The sequence below is a fragment of the Peromyscus eremicus genome, chromosome 14, assembly GCF_949786415.1.
Source record: "Peromyscus eremicus chromosome 14, PerEre_H2_v1, whole genome shotgun sequence".
NCBI lineage: Eukaryota > Metazoa > Chordata > Mammalia > Rodentia > Cricetidae > Peromyscus > Peromyscus eremicus.
Window position 1 is genome coordinate 15,615,149 of NC_081430.1, and position 27,445 is coordinate 15,642,593.

Consider the following 27,445-nt stretch of genomic DNA (forward strand, 5'->3'; position numbering starts at 1 on the left):
GCCTCGCACTCTAAAAGCATGACAAAAACAAGACAAGACAAACAAATAAACAAATTAGAAAAAAAAACCTATCTTAGATACTCTCAAAAAGCAATTGCAAAGCAAAAGTATCTTGAAGTCAGACAGAAAAGCAAAGCATTGTGTGTTGGAGAGCAACAATGCCATGACACAATCTTCATCAGAAGCCACAGAAGCTGAGGCACAGTGGCAGCATTTGCAAAGGGCTCCCCATGGAGTTGCAGCACTTTACTAAGAAAAGCTGTGCAATGACTACTCTGTCACTGGGCTGCAGCTGACATGGAAGCTTCAGGGGATTGCTCAGTTGACCTCTGGTCCTGCTAGGGTGTGTCAGTTCTGTTCTCCTTGGGAGCAGTGCCAATTAAAATAGAAAAGCAAATTTTAACTAAAATGATAGACAGAAGTTTGCTTATTTTCTGCCAATCCACACTTTCATCTGAATATTCATTTGGTTTTTGTTGTTGTTTGTGTATATGCATTTTCAGTTCTATTCTTCACCTCCCATTTTCTTATGAAGATTTTGTTTCCATTTTTGTTAGTTTCCCTCTGTTCTGAGGTAGGCTGCTTTTAAAGCAATTTCCCATCTCTCAGCATCCTAGGGGCCTTTTCTTTCTTTGTTTCTTCTGCTTCCATTACTCTTTTTATATTCCCTTTTTATGTTATTTTCTCTTTCCACTTAGACTTTTAGCCCAAACCAATACTGGAAACACTTTCTTCTTTATAGTGCTTTTTTTTTTTACCTCAGGAGAAAAGCAAGTATCTCCCTCTATGAATATGAATAAGATCTGTAAAGAAAAAGATGCATACTTCAAGCCATTCAGGCAATTAATGCAGGAGAGCTGTAAGTCCATGGTCAGGAAGCTGAGTAAACAGTTCATGGTTCTGAAACCTTCAGTAGCTTTGAAACAATGATAGATGAGACTGAATGAAGGGAGGGGTCACTTAACTCTCAGGATATTGCTGAATCTCCTTTCTTAATGAAAGTAACATAACTTGTCATTAAAAAAGACATCATTTCATTTTGTGTCATGTATTTTTGGCACATGAGCTATGGTTTTAAAATATATTAATGCTTTAAAGAAATCTGTTTAGAATGGTTATGCTAAAAAAGAGTTTACATATCAGGAATTTTGTTTAGTCAGGTTACTTTTGTATCATGGGTACAGCATGCAAGTTTAATCTATAGTGAGCATACTCCATTTTCCATTATGCTAAGCCTCCTTTTTGACTTACCAGATTTCATGAGATTGGCTACAGTGAATTTCAAAGCACTGTAATAAAAGATGAACATTACATGGCTGGCATTTAAATGTGCTGCATTTCTGGATTCACTAACAGAAATGTTGGGAGACAGTCATAGGCTTTAGCATTTTGACTTGGATATTCATTGGTTATTTTCAGTGTGTTTACTACCAGCTAGGCTGATAGCCAGTGCACTATAACTCTTTGTCCACAGTGAGTAATGAATAACAAATGGTGGAAAACGTTCATTCTTTTTGTACAAATTCTTTAAAGAAGTGGGAACCTTCTGTATGGCAAATATAGTTTTTTTTTTCTTTTTTGTGCATACAGATTGTCAAATTGCTATCAAGAAATGGATTTCCCCTGGTTTGGAATGAATGCTAATTTCTATTAATGCTATGAGCCCTCTAGCATTCTAATTTGTAGAAACAAAAGACCATAGCTGCATAAAAGAATAAGACTATCATTGTGACAGTTCCTTCCCTGAAGGAGACATAAACAATGTTGACTCCTTCTGTTTAAGGTCCCAACAAACCAAAGTACAGTTCCACCAAAGTTCAACCTGGAGGATGAATCCATGCCTTTATTGGGCTTACGTTCAGAGCATGGGTGAGCAGTTACAAGAGTGCAGGTGACCCCAAAGCCACTGCACTGGAAAGTTTTCAATCCTACAGTTATATAGACAGACACCCCTGTCAATTAGCCTACCCAGCCTATATTCTCTAGCACCTTCCACGACCCTCCCACTTCCTTATTCTGTAAGGGAGTGTCAACAGTCAACATGAAGTATGGACACTCCCACTTCCTTATTCTGTGAGGGAGTGTCAACAGTCAACATGAAGAATGGACACTCCCACTTCCTTATTCTGTAAGGGAGTGTCAACAGTCAACATGAAGTATGGTAGGGTTTTTTGTTTTAACTTTCTTTTTATTTATTCTTTGTGTCTTTCATATCATTCATCTCAATTCCATTCATTTCCCTGTCCCTTCACACCTGCCTTCTGCCCTTTCAATGCCCCCACACCCGATAAAATAAAATTAAAAAAAAAAAAAGAAAAAATCTGGCCATGGTAGCTATAGTGTGACACAGTGAGTCACACAGTAAACCCTTTTGTCCCCTTTATATCTTTACTTGTAACTGTTCATTGAACAAAGTCCCCTCCTGTGGCAGGTAGAAGAGCTACCTCTGAGGCCGTAAGAGCAGGAGAGCTGTTCCTGCCCTTCACCAGCTGCAGCACTCAGGAGAGTGGCCCCTCTATATCACATTGGCAACACACTACAGCTGGCCCTGATGCTGTAGGTGTGGGAGAGCTGACCCTGAGGATGTGAAAGTGGAAGAACTGGCCCCATACCTTGCTCATCTCTGCCAGGCATGAACAAGCCTGGGCAATGCTGGAGCACTCACCCTGGTGGTGAGGATGGGGGAAAGCTGGTGGGATGACCAACCTTGCAACTACCCAGGCCCAGAACCAGGGTGTGGTAGGATCTTGCAAAAAGGCACAGCTGATCTGAAGAGGGACCACATTCTACAACAGACCACTCATCATGCAGAGGTCTATATTTCTGGTTAACTATAATAGTCATAGGACTAAAAGCAATATTTTCAGTGTAGTCTATGACTAAGGTTGTCTGACATTATGTAAGGAAAAGGGGTACAAAGATAAAGATAATGATGAAAATTGTTTGACTGAATCTTTCATAGCTTGGAGAGCCTGGTCCAGTTTATGACAGAGAATAGGAAGTAGGGTACTAACAAAAAAAAAAAAACTGAGATCAAGATCAAGTTCCCATATGATTAACTAAAACCCTTATTAAAATCCATAAATTGCATATTAGTTACTTTTGGATTTCTGTGAGTAAAATATTTGACAGAAGCAATTTAAAGGAGCAAAGATTTATTTTGACTCACGACTTAAAGGGATTGCAGTTCATTATGCTGGGGAAAGCATGGTGGTAGGAACACCTCTAATGTTGACATGCGCATGAGGGAAAAGTGTTCATATGGTTATGTCTGTGAAGAGAGGATACAGAATTGAAGGCAGGGGTGAGATAGCTTTCAAGGTCCTGCATCTGTAACCTGCTTTGGTCAGCCAGATGCCACTTCCAAAGGGCTCCAGAGTCTTTAAATAAGTCTCTAGGACATATTTTAGATTCAAACGTAACATTCTGTCCCTGATCCCTGAGGGAAATGGCCATCTCACAGTACAAAGTACATGTGGTGTAACCTCAAAAGTTCTCTAGATTGATTTTAGCAATCTAACACTGCTTATAAGTCCGAAGTTGACAGTTTCTTCTAAAACTCTAGGTAGTCTTTTAGCTAAGAGCCGCTGTGGGAAAAAAATGTTACATGTTCGCAGCATATGATAAGAGTGTACATTCCCATTCCAAAATGGAGGAATGGAAGGATAGTTGGTAAAGACTGGGCCAAAGCAAGATTGAAGCTCAGTCGAGAGCACAAAATCATATATGGTGGTTTGGTGTGAACTCCAGTGAACTTGGATAGACCTGCCTTGGATGGCCTGGGTATCTGTAGCTCATATGGGCTCTGTCTTGGGCTGGATCTACTTGATGGCTGCAGTTTTCATCAAATGTTTTGTGTTCCTGACAACACAAACATCCTACAATTTCCTTTCCAAGTAATGATTCAGTCAGAGCCTTGCAAATGGCCCAAGGAGGGCAGGGGGATCTCTGAAAAGAATCTTATGTTACCTGTCCTCACAGGCTTGTCTTTGGAGCCTTGGCGTTATCCTCCATAACACTATAACTACTTCACTTTATATTTAAAACTATTTCTTAAGGCAATGCAATTATAAACAGCACTGCTGGTTTAAAAGTTATAAGCAAGTTCAGGCTCTTGACACATATTGTAATTTTTCCTTGGAAAGAGTAACTTAATTTATTCTTTTACAAATTTAGGAGGACTGCCTCCTTCCCTCCATGGTACTGGGAACTATTCTTCTAGTCTGTGCATATCTGGCTATCATTTTTAAATTTGTATTTTGGGGTTGTAGCACAGATTGAATACTTTGCATATTTATTATCTATTTGCATTGTTTTCAAAATATCAGTGTCTACTTTATGTACTTGAGAGTTTATGTATTTGTAATAAAGTTGCTGTACTCCCCCTTGAAATTTGGAAAAGATGTCTGGCATAGTTTTTCTTTAACAACTTGTGTAACCAACACTTTTTTGGTGTGTGTGTGTGTGTACTCATTTTAAGGACAGAGGACATTTTGGGTTTCCTTACTCGGTATCTATCATCTTGTATTTTGAGACAGCATTTCTCATTGGCCTAGAGCTTGTTGATTCAGCTAGCACAGCTTGCCAGGGAGCTTCGGAGATTTGCCTATCTTCACCTTCTTATAGTTCTGATTATAAACATGTGCCAGGATTTTTATATGGGTTCAGGTTGTATAACTCATGTTCTCATGTTTGTGTGGCATGTACTTTAGAACTGAGCTATAAACTCTGGTAAGATTAATTGTTTTAAAAAAATAATTCTCACTTATGGGGCTAAAGAAATAATTTATAAGCACTTGTTAATCTTACAGAGGACTCAAGTTTGGTTCCCTGTACCCACCCTGACTCATGACCATCTTTCACTTCAATTCCAGGGTATCTGATGCCATCTTCTGGCCTCTTTAGGTACCAGAAATCCATGTGGTACACATACATACACACATGCAGGCAAGCACTCATACTCATATAAGAAAAATAAATAAATCTTAAAAAGGAATTCTGGCTGATATTACTGCAAATATTTAGTAGAACTAATCTATCCAAATGACTCCAAACATTTTTAAGTTTTATTTTTTCTTAAATTTTTTTCATACAAAATATTTTGATTATTTGTTTTCCCTCCCCCAAGTCTTCTCAGATCCTCTATAGCATACTACCCATCTGATTTTATATTACCTCTCTCTTAAAAAAATCCACAAAACGCAAAAATGAAAATCAAAACAAAAGAACTAATGAGAAAAAAATGCTAAAAATGAAATAAAAGTGAAACATAAAGCACACATATTGTCTTCATACCAGAGATGTAGGGATGGCTCAACATATATAAAGTGATAAATGTAATCCACCATATGAACAAATTGAAAGACAAAAACCACATGGTAATCTCATCAGATGCAGAAAAGATCTTTGACAAAATCCAACACTGTTGGGAGAACATGAAGGTCCTTGTGCCCACAGGTCTTCAGGGAAATCAGGAATGTTAAGCACCCAGGATTTTCCTTTCAAAGGGAAGGATATATAACCTGTTTTTCTAGAAGGTTGGGAATTGGAAGTGATTAATAGCCTAGTGATCTGCCTTGTCTGTTAGGCCAGGCAATATCAAGCTCCTACAGCCAGGACCAGAGGTAGCTAAGTTACCCTTATATTATCTGTATAGCCGAGGGCTCCTCCAAGCTCCCACAATCAAGAGCAGAGATACTCAATAATCTAAATTACCTCTGCATTATATATATAGCCATGGGCTCCCCAAGCTCCCACAACCAGCACCATAAGTGGCTAATATCCCAAATAATCTCTATGTTATCTGTATAACAGAGATCCTCTCTTGGCCTTAAAGGTAGTACAGGGAGCCTATGTCTTCAACCCATCTTTTGGGGAGAAATAACATATACTTTGAGTTAAATTTTGATGTAATTATGCTTCCTTGTGCATCAAAGATTGTATTACACCAGGAATTTTTTTCCCAAATTATATTGTATTTAAATATGCTGGCAATAAGCCACCTTGCATCAGACTCTCTAGAAGTTAATTCCAGCCTGGCAGACTAAGTCAGGCTGGACTGAATTTTATTTTCACCTCTTTGAAGATCAGTTTCCTATCTGCCATGACACCTGCAGGGACTCCCTCGCAATAACCCCATCATGATAAAAGTTATGGGGAGACTAGGGGTACTACAGTAGACATCAATACCTCCACATAATAAAGGCAATTACAGCAAGCCCACAGTCAGTATCTACCTGAATGGAAACTCAAAGCATTTCCACTAAAACCAGGAACAAGACAAGGATGTCCATTTCCCCCATACCTATTCAATACAGTGTTTAAGTCTTAGCTAGAGCAATAAGAAGACTAGAGGAAATCAAGGGGATACAAATAGGAACGGAAGAATTCACAATATCTTTATTTGCAGATTATATGATTTTATACATAAAAGACTCTACCAAGGAACTTTTACAGCTGATAAACACCTTCAACAAAGTAGCAGAATACAAAATTAACAAAAAAAAAATCAATAACCTTTCTATATGCAATAACAAATGGACTGAGAAAGAAATTGGGGAAACAATACCTTTTACCATAGCCTCAAAAAAATATCCTAGGATAACTCAAGTGAAATAATTGTATGTAAAAAACTTTAAGACATTGAAGAAAGGTATTGAGGAAGATATTTAGAACATAACTTCAGGAGGTATCACTATTTCCAATTTCAAAAAGTACTACAGTAATAAAATATAATATGGTATTGGCATAAAACAGGTACATTGTTCAGTAGAATTGAGTTAAGACTCAGACTTAATTCCACACAATTATGGACACCCGATTTTTGACAAAGAAGTAAAAAAATACACACTGGAAAAAAGACAGCGTCTTCAACAAATGGTGTTGGTCAAACTGGATGGCTGCATATAGAAGAATGTAAATAGATCCACAATTATCACCCTGCACAAAACTCAACTCAGAAGGATCAAGGGTCTCAACATAGGACCAGAGACTCTGAATCTGATTGTAAAGAAAGTGGGGAATAGTCTTGAACTCATTGGCACAGGAAAGGACTTTGTGATTAGGACACTAAAAACAGGCACTAAGACCAACAATTAATAAATGGAACCTCATGAAAACAAAAAGCTTCTGTAAGGCAAAGGACAATATCATTTGAGCCAGTTGGCAGACTACAGAATGGGAAAATTCTTTACCAAATATACATCTAATAGAGGCTAACTATCCAGAATATAGAAAGAAATAAAAGAACAACAACAACAAAAAAAAATACAACAACCTGACCATCAAGAAGACAAATAATCCAATTAAAAATGAAGTATCAAACAAAGCAGGGAGTTCTCAAAAAATAAAACATAAACAACTAAGAAATGCTTAAATGTTGAACATCCTTAGCCATCAGGGAAATGCAAATCAAAATCACCTTTCAATTTCATCATCTTACAGCAGTCACAAAGGCTGAGAAAGTAAAACAAATGACAGCTCATGCTGGTGGTGCGTTTGTGGCAGAAGGAGAATGTTATTTATTGCTGGTGGAAGTGCAACCTGGTGGAGTTACTATGGAAATCAGTGTGGTGGTTCCTCAAGAAGCTGAGACCCAACACATTTTGAAAATGCTCACTTCCATATGGCCCGTAAGGGTGATGCAAAGGACAAACAAAAACAGCTTTTTCAATCACATGCTCTGACAGTTCCCAAGCTTGGCCCTGCTTCTAAATAATTGCTGGTGAATTACTGTACTTATTTTGAAAAGTAGTTATTCTGTGCCTCGTATTTGGAGATATTAATGAGTACTTTGGCCACTTTGAGATCCAAATGAACTTAAACACTCCCCTGATCTATTTTTTCCTGTTTTTCGGCTCTGCCACACAACGCTGTTTGTACTCTGATAGGCAGGTGCAAACTGAAGCTGGTGCCAGGCATCTGCCATTGCATGTCGATCATCCTCCCACCTAAAGATACATTGCTCACCACCACGATGAATCAGGAAAGAGCTTTAAATAAAAAAATGCCTTAGTTTTAGCTTTGACAACACTTTCCCCACTTTATTAGTCAGGGTTCTCCAGAGTAGCAGAACTTATAGAATGATTCTCTTGCTATATCTCTAGAAGGGGAATTTATTAAAATGCCTTAGAGGCTGTGGTCCAACTAATCCAACAGTGGCTGGATGTGAAAAGAAAGTCCAAAAGTCCAGAAGTTGCTCCATCCATGAGACTGGACATCTCAGCTGGTCTTCAATAGATTCTGGACTCCCACCAAAGTACGTGATAGTGACAGTGAAGGAATGGACTTGTGAACAAGGTGAGAGCAAGTGGACAAAGGGCAAAAGCTTCCTACTTTGATGTTCTTATATAGGCATCCAGCAGAAGATGTGGTCCAGATGAAAGGTATGTCTTTCCACCTCAAGATCTGGATTAAAGGCACATGCCTTCTTGCCTCAAAGAGCTGGATTAGAAGTGATCTACCTACTTAAATTAAGCATAACCCTTCACAGGAATGCCCTCCATTTCTGTACTGTAGTTTATTCCAGACGTAATCCAGTTGACAACCAAGAATAGCCATCACACTCACTTAAATCAAGCATTCTTCTTTACCCAGAGGGATTGCTACACCTAGCCCATTTTGTACCATGATGAAGGAGAGAGACAACAATTATGGGTTCCAAAGATTTTAATAATTCACCACATAAGCGAGTCACTGACCAATCAGGGTTGCAGGACAAGGACTCCGGAGCCTTGTTTCTCCTGACAGCCCTGGCAGGGGCAAAAGCAGGCTTTATCAACATAAAATTCACAAACATTTGTTGCTGAGTTACAGTTACAATCTTCACCAATCAGGATTTGGAGATTAGGGGCTTCCTTGAATGTTCCATCATTGTCAACTGACGTACAACACAAGCTTTTCAGTCCAACTAACCAGATTCATTTGTTCCTTCTGTTGTTAGAAACAGGCATGATGTTTCTAAATAACTAAGGATGCATAACAATGATCTCTATGGTTTGGTCATGAGGTTGATCAGCCATTGGTAAATTCTCAGCTTCCCTAGAGCTTGGGAACCTGAACTTTTATTTCACCCTGCAGATAAAATTGGGTCTGAAGTCAAAATGGCATTGCTCAGGCCAAGGTGCTTTTGCTATTCCCTTCAGGATGATGCTTCTTGATTACTATTAGGACTTTACTGAGCTGACAATCTCTTGAATTGGGTGTGTAAGGGTCTTTGACCTTGAACAAGAGACTTTTCTTACTTTGCTTTAGTGACACCTTTCCAGAGACATTCAAATTGTGTTGTTAAGTGGCAGGTACTTGTGTTTGATCTCAAAGTCTCTGTACTTGGAATCCCTGAGCATCATTGGAGCAAATGAAAATGAAAATGGTGACGCAGGCCTGAGCACAGAGAACATCAAGCCTCATCATCCTTGGTGATGTCTGTATTCCCAAGCCTCTTATCTTCAGTTTCACTGTCTGGAGGATGGTGATGAGTTTCTTGAATCTGACCCTGCTAGTCTGTATAGACTTTCTGACTTTCATTTTCATTTCTCTTACCCTAGAACATTCCTTTCCTTGATATTTTGCCATGTATCAACCATGAACATCAATCAAGAATCTAGTCTTTTCTTTCCTGAACTATACTAGCACATTAAAAAAAAATATCTTTAAAACATGTAAAGAATAAGATGAACTGGGGATATAGTTCAGTGGTAGAACACTTACTTAGTATATACAACACAATTAAGAAAAGAAAAGAAAAAGGGGAGGAAGAAAAGTATTAAAGAGGTAATCGAACTCAGGGTAAGAGTTTTAACTTGTGGGATCTAATATTTATCTAGGCGGTGGTGTTCTGTGATAGGCACAGCCGTATATGAGGAAACAGCTACAGATCTTGTGTTAAATTAATATATATTTTACATTATAGAATATTTTACTTAAGTATAGGGCCAACAGTTCTAATTGACAAGTTCTATAGAAAGTAGAAGTACAGATGAAACCTCAAAATGGGGACAGAGCAATGACATGATAAAATAGCCAAGGCACCTGTTCTGAATGGATTATTAGAAATAAAATGGCAGATTGTTAGGGATGCTGCCTTGTAACCAATGGGGCAGAAATAAAGTTGTTTTAAAAAGGTGCTTGCATCTCTCATCTGTCAGATTATTAAAACAATAGACCTAAAAGAAGTGGTATTGCCTCCCAGGAATTTTCTGGGAGGAAATCTTATGGTGGAAGAAGGGAAAGTTATCGACCAGGGAATAATTTGTCTCCTGGAAGGAGATTTCAAATAACTGACATAGAGTCACTACTTCTGTGATGAGACATTGTGACCAAAGCAACTTGGGGAGGAAAGGGTTTGTTTAACTCACAGTTCCATAAAATAGTTCATTATCAAAGCAGTGAGGGCAGAAACTCAAGCAGGGCAGGAACCTGGAGGCAAGAGCTTTTGCAAAGGCCATGGAGGAGTGACGGCTACTGGCTTGCTACTTATGGCTTGCACAGCTTGTTTTCTTATAGAACCCAGGACCACCAGACCAGAAATAGCACCACCCATGATGGGTTGTGCCCTCCCCCATTATTCACTAATTAAGAAAATGCCTTATAACCTACAGTCCAGTCTTATGGAGGCATTTTCTCAACTGAGATCCTTCCTATCTGACAACTCTAGCTTGTGTCAATAAACTAGGTTGTGACATAAGACTACCCAGGATAAACTCTAATGACTTACAGGATGAGACTGGAGCACAGACAATTGTTGGGTCAGGGGTCAGTGGGATCACACCTTGATTGGGACTGTTCAAATGTGCAAATGTTTGACCCTCTGTTTTAACAGTTAATCTCACATCAGGACCCCAAACACATGCTTGGGGATTCTTTGTCTCTCTTTGTTTTTCTTCCTAATGTGACCATACATATTTGAGTAGACCTCCTTTTTCTACTTTCTACCTTTAATTTGGATCTTCTAATTGGCTTATTGAGAGTGAGTAGCCAGACACCTCACTTGGGGCATAGGTTGTGACCCCGCCCCAGTTCTTCTTCTTTTTTAAAAAATAACTTCTTTGTTAATAGAATTATACCTGAAGAGCTGTCTTTAAACATAGTCAAAGTGACAAATATGCATTGTCTGCTTTTGTCAAGTTCGGAGACTGACCAAAAGACTGCAGGGATCCTACACAGTAAAGCTGTTTACCTCATTTTAGGCTTGGCTATGAATTTGTTTAGCTGAAAAAAAAATGTTGTATTTTAGGTTAGTTGAAAAATTAGAATTCTACCAAACAACATTTAAAAATAAATTTCTGATTAAATGTGAAATTCATATTAAATACATATTGTTGTTTAGTTATGAATTGTTTCTGTAGCTTGATAGGCAAATTTTCATTGTGATTAAAATAATTAAGAAAAAAATCAACTCATATTACTAATGAATTATGCATTGAGGTATTTGAAGTAGAGGGAGACTGGGAAAGACTGTAGCCCTGTGTTCAGTCTAAACTGCTGTCTGTCCTTTTTCTTGTGGTTCTCAATAACAAAAAAAAGTTACACGAGGAAGTTTTAAGCAAAATAAGGTTTGAATTTTTAGATTATCTCTGCAGTGAGGTAGATGTAACCCACGGTGAGAACTTCAAGACCTTTGAGTTCATAGACATGAGGGAACTCTGATGTCGCCTGGCTCTGCTCTCATCAGCTCTCCTATCTCCTTGATGCGACTGCTCTTGATTGGTTATGAGAGGATGAAGCCATTTCTTTTCAGCTGCTTCTCACAGTTAAAGGGTACTGCTTGCAAAATCAACCAGAGTGTAGTGCTTTACATGGCAAGTCACACTATATTCCATTCATTTAAAATGATTATATAGTTAGAATTCTCAAATCAAGTCTTTAGGAAATTCTGCTTTAAGGACACAAAAGCAGATAAGCGAAGAGGGGCTGACATCAGGAGCTTTGTGGCTTTTGTCTTCCAGTCACTGTCAGTAACTGCTGAGCACCTCTCAGGAGGCACTATGACTAGCTTAGTGAGTTTCCAAGTGGATTTCACATGTTGAGGTGAGGCCAGCGAGATGGCTCAGCACGTAAACCTGGCAGCCTGCATTCCATACCCCAAGACCCATGTAAAGGAGGAAGGAGAGAAATGATGCCACACATGTACCCCATGGTGTGTGCCTACACACTCATGCACCCAGAAAAATAAACAGATAAATGTTGAGATCTGTGATCTTGCATCTTATATACCAAAACTGAATTCTATTATTACATTTTCTGTGCAGTAAGAATTCATGTTTAGAGAGAAATTTCATAACTTGTTTGTGAACCTAGAAACCTAGCTGTCTTTGATATGAGGCTCTCCAGTTTCACCAGTCTCCATGTAATCAATAAACTTTGAATAATTCATCTATGGCAGCAGGTACCATGTTTAATAGAAATTGTTTAATTCTTTTTAAGCTTTTGTAATTGAATGCTAGAGTGGTTTTTGTTGATGTTTATCACAGAATAATGTATTTATCAATCAGAACTTTCTTTTAAAAGTCTACTTTGCCTGTTCTTTCTCTTAAATCTTCTTCAGGATTGTCATAGTCAGTGTTTTACTGCTGTGAAGAGTCACCATGATCATGGAAACTTTTACAAGGAAAAAAAACCCATCTAATTGGGGCTTGCTTACAGTTCTAGAGGTTTAGTTCATTATCATCACAAGGGAAAGCACAGTGGCAGGTAGGCAGATGTGGTGCTGGAGAGGTAGCTAGGAGTTGTACATCTTGATCCCCATGCAGCAGGAACAAAGAGCCTCTGGGCTTGGAATGGGCTGTTTGAAATCTGAAAGCCTACCCCCAGTGACGCACTTCATTCAACAAGGCCACACCTTCTAATTTTCAAGTAGTGCCACTCCCAGGTGACCTTTCAAAGAGTGCCACTCTCTGGTGACCAAGTATTCAAATCTATGATCCTGTGGGGGCCTCTCTCATTCAAACCACCACAAGTATCATCAATCAAATATTATGGAGTTATATTTTGCCATCTTCACTTTGCTGTCCTACCCTATATACCCACTTGGTGTACTTCACTGTGGAGCTCTAGGGTTGGTCAGGACAGTCTGAAGGTATAGAGTCTCCCTATGTCCAATGGCAAAAATTTCAATATGTGGGAACAGAGCAGGTCCACGATGCCTTGTTCTTTCTACTCTGCCACTCTGCCTCAGAGGTGTCAAAGAATTCTTATTTTGAGGCTGTTTGAAAGAAACCTTCATGCAATCTGTTCTTTTCCCATTTCTTACCACTTTTGATCCCAGAGGAGCAATATGGGGCAAGGGGAAGGCGGAGTACTAATCTGGTGGAGTCTACCCCTGTGATATCATGCCTAATAGATTTCATGATTGTTATTTTAGGTTGGCTTATCTACATTCTTTTGGTATTGGTACTTTCCCCAGCTGCATTTCTAATGAACACATAGAAATCCATGTCCCATGAAACACACTTTAGGGTATTGTCTTTAGAGAGTTCATCAGGCATGTCTGAATCCCAGTGGTGGATGTGGCTTGGGCTCTGTCACTGGCTCTGACATTCTCCATACAGAGCCTTTTCCCGCCCCTTCCCACAGATCATAGCATGTTCTTCCTCTGCCATGCATTAAAAGGAAGACTTCTCCATTTAGTAATTAAGATCCTGGTGGGTAAGCAAATGATTCTTTGTAACTTTCACATATCCGTTGCAGTGGACAGTAGAAGAGCAAGGGTTGGTGTCTCTGTGCATTTAAAATAACCTGAGGACTCTATAGGAATGAGAGGAGAAAGGAGTCAGGAACTAAGGGAACAAAAGCAGAAGCCGCAGGGGAGTTGTCTTGTCCTGAGCTGGCACAGTGCAGCACGGAACAGCTTGCAGAGGGCAGGAGAAGCACAGGTTAATGGATGCTGCAAAGAGATTCATTTCTTTCACAATTTTTATTAGCAGAACTGTCTTTCCCCCGTATTTCTTTGCTAGCTGGGCCTTTGTGTAAGTCATTGGCCACAGCCTGAGACTGATGCATTGTGCTCTGGGTATTAGTCAGGGGAAACACATGCTCTGGTAGTTAAGGACCTGATTAAGCAGATACAAGATTAACTAATTACTATGAGGTCTTTGCTTCCCCAACCCCCATCAAATTCTCAGGTAGATGAACAACTATTTGCACAGATTGGCATCTCCTCATATTGCCTTAACTCCCCAGAGGAGTTGGCAGGTGGAATCAGTAAGAGGAGTTACTCAAAATGGCTCAAAATGGTTTTGTAATACCACAGGATGAATATCTGCCCTGAAGCAAATCCTCTCTCCTCCAAATGCACAAGCATGTCCTTTAGCTCTTCCTTGATACACTGGGCATCCACAGAGATGTGCCATACATGCTACTCAAATCTCTTTTGAGAGAACCTTCTGTGGGTGGCAGAGCTAACTGCCAGCCTCCAGTTGCTGCTCACTGAATACTGTTGTGACAATTAATTTTGGGAGGCAGCTCACAGAGGATGACTGTAGTGGAATAGAATATCGGTTTAACTATGTAAAGATGTGTTGCTATTTTACCTTGCCTGCCTAAGGCACCTTATTAGTCTAATAAAAAGTTGAATGGCCAATAGATAGGTGGGGCTGGTGAGCAGAGAAAAAAGGGGAGCCAGCCAGCCATCAGGGGGCCAGCCAGCTGGTGGCTAGGGAACAGCCAGGGGCCAGGAAGGCAGGCATAGGCTAGCCAGCCAAATGCAGAGGAAGCAGGAAAGTAGGACATACAGAATAAAAGAAAGGTAAAAAGCCTTAAGGCAAAATATAGATGAAGAGAAACAAGTTATGTTGCTCCTAGGATGGCAGTCTGGAGAAACCTACCACTACAAGGTTAAATTAAGTCATAAAAGCTAGTAGGACAAGCATATGATAAGGCCAAACATTCATAAGCAATAATATGTCTGTGTTATGATTTGGAGACTGATGGTCCAAGAAAACCTACTACAGGTGACAGCACAGTGTATTACTAGTGGCTTCCCATCCATACCTGAAGAGTAATTCCTCTAATGGGAAACTTCCAGGTAGGCAGCACCCTTGACAAACTTCAGTCTTTCATCTGGTGCTGTGTTTCTCTCCCTGTTCATTTTCAGTACAGTCTCAAAGCTCTTCCTGACTGCACCCACTTATTCACCTTTATCCTTCACACATGTGCTCCCAACAAATATGTCTCATGCCTCATGCACTTTAACATCTGCTTCTGGGAGGACTTCAACTGACATAATACATCATTGTGTAAAGTAGCTTATATCAGCAAAACATATGGTACACAGGCAAAAATACATGAATTCTTTGGGCATGTAACACTGTAGTTTTCTATTGTTATGAAGAATAAATACCTGAAAATCAGTTGGTTTAAAATTACCATTCTCCTGTTTCCCCAGAGCAAGATATAATCAATCTGTCTGTGGTTACAATATTTACCTGGGCTCCCAAGGGAATACTTAAAGCATGAGTCTTTGAGAAATGCAATGGAGGGAACTGGCATAATCTATACTCCTGCACCCATACACATGATGACTTATGCTAGCTGCCAGCTAAGGCCTCAGTTGGTGCTGTTTTCTGACATAACATATAGTCTGCACTTTCCCACAAGTTGTCAGGGTGAGCTCTGTGAGAGATCAAGGTCAAGGCACAGAATGTACACCTGTATGGAAGTCAAACATGGAATTTGCTCTATTCGTTCAAGCATTCATGAAGGTCTTCTCAGTCTCAGAAGGACAAGATGTAGATTCCAGCTCTGTGGGGAAGTGACAGGATTGTTGAGAAATATACATTTTACTAGGAATATCATTGCAGACAATTTAGGGAACTGAAATTGGTTGCGTAAAATTATTTCTAGACAAGAACCAGAAAATAAATAACAAATGCTGGCTGTATTGGAGTTAGAACATGTAGAAGAATTTTAAATAACAAAATGATTACACTTTGAATGGGAAATTATTTGAGCTCCATTAAATCAGACAAGGCAATATTTTAAAAAGTGAAATATTAGGCATCAAAATACAATATAGTTGGATACATTTTAAAAATAGCATGTTAGATCAAATAAGCAGATTTGATGAATCTTAGTTAGATGAAATAAACAGAAAATAAGAAAGAAAAAATAAACACCTATTCCTACCCCAAATGAATCTTAGTTAGATGAAATAAACAGAAAATAAGAAAGAAAAAATAAACACCTATTCCTATCCCAAATGAATCTTAGTTAGATGAAATAAACAGAAAATAAGAAAGAAAAAATAAACACCTATTCCTACCCCAAACAAAACTTAAAAGCATGGAACAGATAAATACAAGCATTTTGCTAATGAGATTCAAAATGAAAAACAAATGATGATGATGATGATGATGATGATGATAAAGAGAAGAAAATATTCAAAGAAATATTAGATGTTTCCAAGAATTAAGGAAAAACGAAAGACCTTAGATTAAGAGCCCATTGCTCTTAATCTATTTTTCTCAAATATGAGAAAAATGGAAAAACTCACGCAGTGTAGGAATATGAAAATTAAGACTAGCAAAGACAAACAACTTTAAAACACTTTAGGGTGTATCTGCAAAGGGACAATAATTAGGACGACTCCAAGTTTCTTGCATGAATCAAATTGACATCAGCTTTCTCAAGATCAGTGCTAGATATGAGAAGATAATGTCGAAGGCTGTCATGGTGATAACAACTGTGGTCCTAGTACTTGGAAGCTGAAGAAGGAGCTCAAGGGTTCAAAGTTTTTCCTGTGTTGTCCTTTTTTTAAACTTGTTGCTGCCTTTTAAGCCACAGCTGTCTGAATCAGCAACTGCAACTCCTCTGCTAGCCCCAGCAGTTTGGCTGAAAAGGCCAAAGCCTGAAGGAATTCTGTTCCCCCAGGCACTGACTCTTTCAAAGCTATGAAGAGAATTCACTCTTTGTATCTCTAAAGAACTTAAGATTCAAAGGTTAAGTGAAATTCTGCTCTTCAAGAGGCTGAATAGCAAGTAGCTCACCTCTTCTCCTTGCTTGCATCCTCCGAAAAGCCCTCATGCTTCTCCTTGCCCCTTCTTAAAAACTCCTCACCTGCCTCCTCCCTACCACTTCCTGTCAGCTATTGCTGACGCAGCCTCCTGACCGCAGGTGAATTTTATTTAATCAAGTATGTCTCTGCATCATTAAACAAATGCTCCAGAGCATAATCAAAAGTAACACACCTTAAAATAATATTCTACAACATTCCTGTCCTTGTCAAATCCCTCTTTTGCATATTCATCCATACTTGACCTATGCCTAGAGCTGTCTGAACTAGAGAAAAATATATCCTAGGTGGATTGAATTACATGAGTGAGAGGAAGAGGTCAAGGAAATCTATTTTCATCTTATTGCATGTGGTCTGGGGCCAGTCAGTGAGATGACAGAACATCAGCCTGCCAGGGTGTATTTAGCCTAGGAACTCGAGTCTCCTAAAGAAGGCATTCACTCAAGTGGAGAACAAGCTTAGCTCAAGGCTCAGACCATTCCTTTAGGGGTTAAAACAGATTCTGAACACATCTTCATGGATCACTACTGCCAAGGGTGACCCCAATAGAGTATTAGGAAAGGGAAAAAGGTGTCCCATCCAATACTGCATGAAAGAAAAGGTTTGAAAAGAACCCATTCATAAACTTAAAATAAGTGGTTATTTAAAGGAAACATTCCCTGTTACATTACTAAAATGAAAGTATCTAACTGATCAATATGGTTGCCTTAGTGATCTTGTGATTCCTAGTGGGTTAATAAACAGAAGTGGGTCATCTGTGGTGTGCTGGTAGTTTCAAGCTACAGTGGAGCTAAAGTCAGCCACAGTTTCACTCACCTATTCTCTTCGATCCAGTGGCCTACACTGGCATCTTCTTGGGATGGTAAATCTGAAGAGAGTGATGGCATTTTAGGGCTACAGTGTAAAAGTGCAAGCTGCCACTTTCATTTAGAAGAAGCTGTATGATCAAACCCAATACCAGCAATGTAGGGGCACACTCACTGTCATCGGGTGGAATTACAGCAGGTGCCATTTGTTACAATTAAAGAGCTTCTCTCTAAATCTGACAACAGGGTTAGCAGAGAATGGAAAGAAGCTGCCTAGTATCAGACTATGAATTATGTGCATATCAACCTAAAGAGGCTGACTTTATCCTCCCGAGAGTCATCAGAAAGTTTTAAATGTGTTAGAATTAAATATCTTAGGTTTCTAGATAGATGACCCTAATGGCAATTGAAGAATGACACAGAGAGCAATACATAATTTTAGACAAAATAAATAGATAAGAGGCAGATAATAATTGTTTTTAAGGAGAAGTACAACAGTAGAAGATGAGAAAGCAGAGAAATTAATTTGCTCTGGCAGATTTTGAGAAGACATCTGAATAAGATAGATACCCAAAGTACTTGGATTAATTACAAACAAGTGGGGGTGGGGGAGGGCCAGCAAGCAAGAAGGTGAAATGGGCATTCACTCAACAAATATTTACTGCATACTAGTAGTGTGTGTGTATGTGTGTGCATTGTAGTGTGTGTGTATGTGTGTGCATTGGGTTGCAAATGCAACTTTATACAAGATAATAAAAACACTTCCTTCTCATGAGGCATGTGCATGTAGTGCAGAGTTAGACCTTGCCAGAAGAATATCTAAGATGACATGTGTAGCAAACCGGTGAGAGCATTCAGAGCTTCTTCAAGGAGCTCCCCCGATAAAGTCTGGGCACTAAGGAGTTCTTCCACTAGGAAGGAAACAGCACTTGAAGGCTGTCTGAAAGATTCGTGAGGGGAGGGTGAGTGAAATCTCATAATACTGAGATTTCCTGCAGATATACCAGGTGTTCACTTTCAGAATAACTCTGTAATATAGATTTTCTTATCCTTCCTCCTTCACAGATACTGAAATTGGTTCTGAGAGTTTGGAGTTTAATGGGCAGTAAGTCGTGCACCTGGAACACAAACTGATATAATCTTTTCAAGTATTCTTCTTTTGTTCTCATTACACAGCCTCCCTAGGTAAGGAGGAGAATGCCAGGCAGAAGAAAGGATATATTCACAGGTTTAGAAGTTGCCTAGAGACGAGCTGTAAAGACACAGAGCTTCAGAAACAAAGGCTGCAGAGGGAAATCTTGTAATGAGGTCAGGTGAGAGAGATAGATAAGAGAGCTGACGCATGACATTGTAGCATGGCATTGTAGTTTATGTGAAGGACTTTCCCTGTTCAAGGTGAATTATAAGATATAAACAGTTTAAGCAGAGATATCATATTAGGGAGGAACAGAGTAATACAAATGGGCCACTTCAAGGATCATGGAAGAACTGATGGTAGTTTATCAAAGACTCCTATTGTACAAATGGGCAGCTGTGGGTAGATCTTAAATCATTTTAGCTGTAATTGATTGATACCATGCCTTCAGGAGCTGGGGCAATCAGCTGTAATTATTGTGCAGCTTTCTCAAGGCATCTGAGGAATGTCAAAATGGCCAGTGCCACCATAAGTGTACCCTGGCTAGCTAACTGCTACTCCTTATTCTCAGCAGCCATCGCCAGGGTGGCAAGGGAGAATCTAATAGATATTAACTGAGGAAGAGAAATTTACCCATCTCCCAACATCTTGGCTAATTTTAAGTAAATGAACATCAGAAGGAGGGCCTCCTCTAAAGACTTAAACAGCTAATTATTAATGTTATTAGTGGTTTCAACTGTGCTTTAACAGTGTATCACCTGCCCATGCCCCGGGAACAGAGTCCCCTTATCTGTTTCAGTAGCACTGTTGAGGACAGGCAAACCTGATGATTGATGGGAACTTTTGTAGAATGGGACGGGTAAATCCTGACCTGCTGGAGAACTGGAATACAGGGTGGGCAAACAGACTGGGATGACTGTGGCTCAGAGTGTCCTGCTTGGTTTTGTTTTTTTCCTTCTTATTTTTGCAAGCTATTAGATGTCAATAATATGGAAACAACTGAAAACAGTAAGAAAAAGTTATTTTCTCTGTCATAAAAATTAATGACAAAAATCAATTTATTAAGCTCAATATTATTCCTATTTGTATTTTATAAATACCAAATATATATGTATATATATGACATACAGATTATATGTAAATTTTATGGTTTGGGCAACAAATTAGAAGATACTAGAATCATAGACTGAATAATTCTGGATAGTTTAAATTCAGATGAGTTATACTTTTTCTTTGTCTATAATTTGGTAGAATATAAGTTCCTAGAATAAAATGTCACCTCAATGGGTTAAAACTGATTCATTTTTTCCAACTAAAATTGTTCTCATATTGCTACCAATTACTTTTTCATTTCAAACTACACATAGAAAGCCAGCATCTGTCTACTCACGTATCAACAAGTTATTTCTTTTCTAAAATTAAAAAAAAAAAGCCCTGGAATAGCTTCCAACTTTGAAGATCAGATTGGTTAAAAGAAAAGCTTCCCTCAGTAGGCAGACCTGTTCTGCTGTAAAAGTTTAATTAAGCTTACAAGTATCAGGAGATGCAACTGAGTATCTCAAACAAGTAGATTATAATAAAAGCTTCAGGTGATAAACATGTTACTAAATATCTTTCAAAGTGAGGTGAAGATATAAAATAAACTACCCCACTGGAACTTTAATTAGCACTTCACTTTAGGCCTTTTACTTGTAAAAGACTTAATAAAAGGCACACATTTAATCTATTCTTGAGCCAGTGAATTGTGATGAACAATAAAACATGTGTAAGGTCATTTTAAAATTATTGATTATTTTCATTATAAGGACTTCACAGCTTATTAAAATATATGGCCTATACAGTCTTGTAGTGGATTAGAATCACATGGACTGATAACTAAAATGCCTAAACCAAGCCTACTCATCCTGTAGGCTGCATGCATCCCAGGACTGCTGTGAGCATTGCCTAACATGTTTAGCGATGATGTCAGGCAACTAAGACAAAGATTAAACAATTCTGATTAAGTCCATTGTCTCTCACCAATAACATGACCCTCTAGTGATTGTTTCAGAAATTTATGGGAGAGTTTGTGGGTTCTCACAAATATCAGAGTTTCTTTTGTTTGGTGAATTAGACCAAGAGATTAGGAATAAAAAATGGTTTTATAAGCCACATGGTTTTCCTACATACTGTACTTCAGGGCTTCCAAATATGTTATTGGTCATTAATACAAATAATAGCACCTCATGTAATCAGATCCTAGAAATTAATTGATTTTAATTAATTAATTAATTAATTTTTTGGTTTTTCGAGACAGGGTTTCTCTGTGTAGCTTTGCGCCTTTTCCTGGAACTCACTTGGTAGCCCAGGCTGGCCTCGAACTCACAGAGATCCACCTGGCTCTGCCTCCCGAGTGCTGGGATTAAAGGCGTGCGCCACCACCGCCCGGCGAAATTAATTGATTGTATATACCAATATAATTTTGCTTTCTTTTCAGAAATTGAAATTGAATGTCACAAACATTCAATATAACAGTAACAAGTCAACAATGCATATATAAATCAAAACGTTAGATAAATGTGTGTGTATGACTGGATGTGGGTGTATTCATACTATAGCACACTCTACAGCACCCATGTTGGGGTCAGAGGATATCTTGTGGGTATTGGTTCTCTCCTTCCACCATGTGGGCTTGCAGAAATTGAACTCAAATTGTCAGGTGTGGTGGCAATTGTCTTTATTAACTGAGCCTTCTCACTGGCTCCATTGTGTATAATTTTTAATTTTAAACAGATGTGTAATCAAAGGGAAAGTCTGGTGCTGATGGTAGATATTTTAGTAACTAGCACACTATAGTCTTCTTTTACTGGTATTATCCTAGTCACAATGTTTCTACAAATAACAGGGCAAAAATCTGACTTCAGTATATCTTCTAGATTTGAAATACTTACATGTAAGTCTGCCTGAACACATATCTATAAATATTTAATGAAGTGATAAAATTGCTGAAGAAAACACAAATTGAAATAATTCTGGAAATGAAAAACTCAATAATCCAAGCCAATTGCAATGGAAAGCCTTAATAACAGAATGAATCATGTGGGAAACAACGTCAGGGCATAAACGTGAAGGAAAGGAATTAGATTACTCAGTAAAGGTCAATAAGAAAAAAAATATGAGAATGAAAAATGGGTGTGGTGATATTTTATTTGTGCTGAAATGAGGTGATATTTTACTTGTGCCTTAATAAATAAAGATTGTTTGGAGATCATAGGAAAAAGCCATTATAAATAAACAAAGAATTCAGGCAGCAGTAGCACACACCCTTAATCCTATTACTTAGCAGGCAGGATCTCTATGTGTTCAAGGCCACACTAGGGAACAGAGCCAAGTGTGGTGACACATACCTTAATTCCAACACTAGTTAACCATGGAGGTCTGGAGGTCTATACAGACAGACAGAAAGTGACAAAACTATGTAGGAAGAAAAAGTGATGTAGCTGGGCTAAGAAAGCCAATGAGAGAACAGAACAGAAAAGGCATATAAACATGAGTATACAGGAAGAAGCTCTCTTTGGAAGCTGCAGAGTTGGTGAGGGAAGGTTGCCTGGTGACTTTCCCTATTTCCCTGATCTCTCTAAGGCTTTCACCCCTGTATTTTATTTTTTATTAAGACTGTTTAGAAATTTGTCTACAAATGGGACAGTTTTGGGACATTGTGTAAATATCTAACGTCTGAATGTGGGATACAGAAAAAGGAAAAAAATATAATAGTAAAGGAACAAAGAATAGTTAAAATAAAATCATAGGAGAAAAATTTCCAAACACAGAGAAAGAAATGCTCATTCATGTACAAGAAATTTATAGAACATCAAATAGAAAAGAAATTACCTATTATAGATAAGAGAAAATATAAAACAGAGAAATGATATTGAAAGAGAAATAAAGGTCAAATCACTTATAAAGGGCAGCTCATTTTAATAACACTTGATTATTCAACAGAAATTTTTAAAGAAAAAAGGACCTGGAAAGATGTAGTTCAACTTCTGTCACAACTTTCAGCTCAGAATATTTTACCAAACTACCTATTAAAAATGAAAAAATTGTTGGAGGAGAGAATTGTTGGACCAGCCCCACATTTTACAGAATTCCTACGAGAAGGAGCGAGGAATAAGGAACTTTTAGATAGAATGATCGGCCTAGTCAAGAAGAAGAAGAAGACAGACAGAAATGCGAGATAGCTTTCGGAAGACCTGGGTCAATACCCAATGGCCCAGAATTTTATTCAAAAAGGCTTTTTATAACAATGCCAAGGGGCAATGCAAAAGACCTCCCCCTTACTAGATACAACCAAGTGTAGACCCTTCCAAACACCTGGTACTCAGGCCCATGGTCCAATCATCTTCTCATGCAGTCCTGCTGGGTAAAGCAAGCTCAGATCTCACTAGGAAACCTCTGTGGGCTCCCATAGAATGGGAGGAGAGCAGGGAGGGGAACTGCAGTTGGGATGTAAAATAAATAAATTAATTTAAAAAATATTAGGTCTTACTTATATGGAATACATTTGTCTAACAAAGTTAAAAAAAAACCTACAAGAAATACTCCTCCCAGTAGAGGGATATATATATATAATCAGGATAATTTGTATTAGAAAGTTTTTCAATAAAAGGGGAAAATGAAAAAAAGATAGTAACCAAACACATTTTGGGAATAAGACTGTTTTAAATTTCAACTACAGGAGGTAAAACATATGTGCATAGTGAAATAAATCTATAAATGTTTTCCATGCAACTTAATAAAAGAGCCTATGCCATTTTCATTACATTTACTGAAAATGCAAAACTGGATGAGTACATTGGTCAATTTTCTGCAGCAGATGAAAAACAGCAGAAGTTTGCGAAACAATGCCAGGACAGTTAATAGAAAGAGATCTAGGAAATTTAACAAGTTGTCAGAAATTACTATATTTTTTTCTATAATAACTCTTAATTTTCCAATAAAAAGATAAAAGCTAACAGATTGGATCAGAAAGTAGGATCCATCCTTTTTCTGTTTCCAAGTAACATACCTCACCATCAAAGATAGGTACTACTTTAATATTAAAAGGATAGGAAAATATATCCAAAGCAAATGGAACTAAGAAACTAAGAGGAGGGAACCTCAATTAAGAAAATGCCTTCATAAGATCAGGCTGTAGGCAAGCCTGTAGTGTAGCACGAATCTTAAAAGGTCTTATTAATAAAAACAAACCTGGAGCCAGGTATTGGGGTGAATGCTAGAAGGTCAGAGAAGCAGAACAAGCCACAGCCACCTCACCTTGCCACTTCCTCAGCTGATCCTGTTTCCTCAGACTAGAAGCCTCTGAGTCCTCATCCAGAATGAATCTCAGCTAAAGTGCTGCTAAAAGCCTAAAAGCTTAACCAGGCTAGTTCATGGTCCTCACACCTTATATACCTTTCTGCTTCCTGCCTTTACTTCCTGAGATTAAAGGCATGAGTCACCATGCCTGGCTGTTTCCAGTGTGGCTTTGAATTCACAGAGATCCAAATGGATCTCTGCCTCTGGAATGCTAGGATTAAAGGCATGTGCTACCACTGCCTAACCTCTATGTTTAATATTATGGCTGTTCTGTTCTCTGACCCCCAGATAAGTTTATTAGGGTGCACAATTTATCAACCACACTATAGGGCATTTTCTTAATTAGTGATTGATGGGGGAGGGCTAAGCCCCTTATGGCTGTTGCCATCCCTGAACCTTTGATCCTGGATTTTATAAGAAAGAAGGCTCAGCAAGCCATAAGGAGCACACCCATAAGCAACACCTTCCATGAACTCTTGTTCCTATCTTCAAGTTTCTGCTCTGTTTGAGTTTCAGTTCTGACTTTCTTCCATGATGGAAGTGTAAGCCAAATAATACTTTTCCTCATCAACTTGCCTTTTGGCCATGGAGTTCCATTGCAGCAACAGAAACTGCAACTAAGATACATAGTCGTTCCAATGTACAGCAAAATAAAATTCAAACTAAAAGTAGTCAGAAGAGGTAAGGATAGTAATTTATTAAAACAATAAAAATCTCACCAAGAAGATATTACAATTCTAAACATATATGCACCAAACACAGGCTCACAATTTCATAAAAGATATACTGTAGCTGAAAGTTTTCCTGTGTCCCGCCTGGTCCCACAGCCACTCAGACCCAAGTAAACACACAGAGGCTTATTTTAATTAAAGCTGCCTAGCCATTAGCTCAGGCTTACTACTAACAATTCTTACACTTAAACTCAGCTCATTTCTGTTAATCTATATGTCACCACATTTTCCATGGTTTTACCTGTGTCCCATTACATGTTGCTCTTTGGGCAGCTTGCTGGCATCTCTTCACTCAGCCTTCCTCTTCCCAGAATTCTCCTTGTCTCTTATCCCACCTATACTTCCTGCCTACTGGCCAATCAGCATTTTATTAAACCAGTGTACAAAAGCATTATCCCACAGCAATATACTATTAGATATAAAACCTCAGATTAATTCGAACACTGTGATAGTGGGTAACTCCTCAAAACCCAACTTCCAACAATAGATTATCTAGATTAATACTAAAGAGAGAAACATTGGGCATTAATACATCATAAGCCAAATTGACTTAGCAAACAGCTGTAGACTTAGTTTCTCTGTCTAGTTGCCTATCTTATCCTAAGTTTTCTTCATGCTATTTTTCTAATTTTTTTCTATACTACCTTCCTCTAAATTTCTTTCTGCACTAAATTACTATACTCATCCTTCCTTATTTATCATAGATAAAAATTAAGAGAGAGACAGAAAGAGAGAAATCTTGATAGAGAAGATTCTATACTGCAGCCTTATACTCACACACCCTTCCAGTCCAATTTTTCTCTTTCTCTTGAGGACAAAACCCCTTGTCCCATTTAATTTTTTTCTACAAAACTGGATGAGTCCCACTGCTTTAACTGGCAGTTCCTAAACTTCTACTTTCTCCAAATACTCTGGAGATATATATATATATATATATATATATATATATATATATATATATATAATTTACATGTATTTTTCTTTTTGTCTTAGTCCCTATTCAGTGGTGTCATCTGTGGGGGCCATCCCTCACTCCCACATTTCCCCAGAGTACTCTTGAGTAGAAGCAGGAAATATTAATTAGAAGGATAGAGGGGAGAGAAAAAGATAGAAAATACAGGACAGCCTCGAGAGGGCCTGGATCCTAATCCATTGGACCCTGACTGTCTCTGCCCTAGGGTATTTAAAAGAATGCCAAGGGGTGGAGCAAAAGACCTCCCCCCTGCACAGAAAGTGCAGACCATCCCAGACACCTGTACTCAGGCCCGTGGTCCAATCATCCTCTCTATGCAGAGCTGCTGAGTAAAACCACTAGGAAACCTAAAAATGGGCTCCAACATGAATCCCACTTTAACTTATCTCATTTTTGAATCTATTAAGTGGAAGCATAGTTTTATTGCACTAGAAAAAAACCACAAGCTTGGTTTTAGTTATTGCTCTTTTGATGTGAAGAGAAACCAAGGCTAAGGCAACTTATAAAAGAATTTATTGGAGCTTATAGTTAAAAAGGTCAGAATCTATGACCATCATAGTGGGTACTACAGCAGCAAGCAGGCAGACATGATGCTGCAGCAGTAGCTGAGAGTTTACATTTTGGTTCACAAAGAAAACACACATACACACACATATGGGGGAAAGAGAGAGAGAGAGAGAGAGAGAGAGAGAGAGAGAGAGAGAGAGAGAGAGAGAGAGAGAGAGAGGAGGGAGAAACTCAAAGCCTGCCTCCAGTGACACACCTTCTCCAACAAGGCCATACCTCCTAACTCTTCCCAAAATTTGCCCCCAATTGGGTACCAAATATTCAAATGTATGGGCCTCTGAGGGTTATTCTTATTTAAACCACCACAAGCTCTATGGAAAGCAAGGGAAGAAAAGACAATCATATATCAAATAGTTTTCTTCCCCTCTAGCCAACCAACTCCTTCATTTTCCTAGCTCCAATAGAAATGCTAATTCCACATTAAATAGAAATTATGTTTGCATGAAAACACCTGCTTTGGATTATGTGCTTCTCCAGTTAAATTCCAAGGAGGCATTTTTTTTTTTTTTGTAAAAAGGTAAAGTAGCTGGGGAAAATGGTTATGTTTAATGTTGGCTATAGTTCCTGCCCATGCTTTTTCAAATTTGGGTATATCTGTGTGGAAGTGAAAAAAGAAAGAAAGAAAGAAAGAAAGCAAGAAAAAGAAAACACCAACCAACCAACCAAACAAACAAACAAAAACCAGCATGCAATGGACTACTACCTAAGGACTGTGAAATCTCTTTCATGAGATACGCGGAAAAAGGGAACATTCTCTAATACAGATATTTTCTTTCAGCAGTTCTAAGGTATTGTCCATTAAGGGCATTTCCTCATTTGCAAAGCAGTATACTCTAGTTGCTGAACATGTTGCCTGGTTTGGACAATTAATCTTTGCAAACACACTTT